The sequence below is a fragment of the Schistocerca serialis genome, chromosome 1, assembly GCF_023864345.2.
Source record: "Schistocerca serialis cubense isolate TAMUIC-IGC-003099 chromosome 1, iqSchSeri2.2, whole genome shotgun sequence".
Taxonomy (NCBI): domain Eukaryota; kingdom Metazoa; phylum Arthropoda; class Insecta; order Orthoptera; family Acrididae; genus Schistocerca; species Schistocerca serialis.
Window position 1 is genome coordinate 106,081,082 of NC_064638.1, and position 1,496 is coordinate 106,082,577.

A 1,496-nucleotide genomic window follows, 5' to 3' on the forward strand; every position below is an offset into this window, starting at 1 on the left:
CTCACCCGAAATTTACTGTTGGCACTACACATGCTGACACATGATGTTCGACGGGAATTCGCTATACCCACACCCTGCCATCGGATCTCCACATTGTGTACTGTGATTCGTCACCCCACACAATGTTTTTCCACTGTTCAATTGTCCAATGTTTACGCTTCTTACACCAAGCGAGGCGTCGTTTGATATTTACCGGCTCGATGTGTGGCTCATGAGCAGCCGCTCTACCATGAAGTCCAATTATTGTCTCCTCCAGCCTAACTATCATAGTACTTGCAGTGAATCCTGCTGCAGTTTGGATTTCCTGGATAGATGTCTTCTTATTACACATTGCGATCCTCTTCAACTGTCGGCGGTCTCTGTCAGTCAACAGACGAGGTCGGCCTGTCCGCTTTTGTGCTGCACTTTCCCCTTCGTGTCGCCACTTCACGATCACATCGGAAACAGTGGACCTAGGGATGCTAAGTGTGGAAATCTCGCGTACAGACGTATGACACAAGTGACACCCGATCACCTAACCGGGTTCGAAGTTCGTGAGTTCCGCTGAACGCAACATTCTGCTCTCTCACGATGTCTAATGACTACAGAGCTCGCTGATATGGAGTACATGGCAGTAGGTGGCAGCAAAATGCACCTAATATGAAAAACGTGTGTTTTTGAGACTGTCCGGATACTTTTGATCACATAGTGTACATGCTTCTTGGAGCCAAATTGTCAGCGCTGCTGAGTTTTGTGTGTGTGTGTGTGTGTGTGTGTGTGTGTGTGTGTGTGTGTTGAGGAACAGATTGACGGCAGGGTTGATTGTGACATAGTTTTCATCTAATGTTTTATGTATGTGGCCAAGAGAATGTCCATTATACGGCAAGCGGCAGTATAATGTCTTATTTATGGAAGAATATATATGTAATAACGTTAATTTTCAAATATTCAGAGATCTGTATCCGTTGCGGTACGTTTGTGGGCACTTACAAAGAGAAAATTGGGACGTTGCATATAATGTATCACTATTCGTTTCCTATATTTTAACGTAACATTTTAAGAAACTTTCTCTTACAGTGGCCATTAGAAATGTGTTTAGCGTTGTTGGTGCAACAAGATTTTTAAGAAGGTGTAATAAATTTTTTGCCAAGATAAATCTACTAGTATTAAACGTAGGCCCTTATCTGATGAAGAAGTTTCTGAGAATGTACGTTTGGACCACGACATTGTATGATAGTGAAACATGCACTTGGGAAAACTGGAACGAAAGAGAATGGAAGCATTTGAGTTGTCGTCCTACAGAAGAAGGTTGAAAATTAGGTGGACTGATAAGATAAAGAATAGGCGTTTCTCCGCAGAATCGGCAAGCAAAGGAATGTATGGAAGACACTGACAAGAAGAAGGGACATGACGCTAAGACATCTGTTGGGACATCAGGGAATAACTTCCATGGTACCAGAGTGATCTGTCAAGGGCAAAAACTGTAAAGGAAGACAGAGATTGCAATACATCCAGCA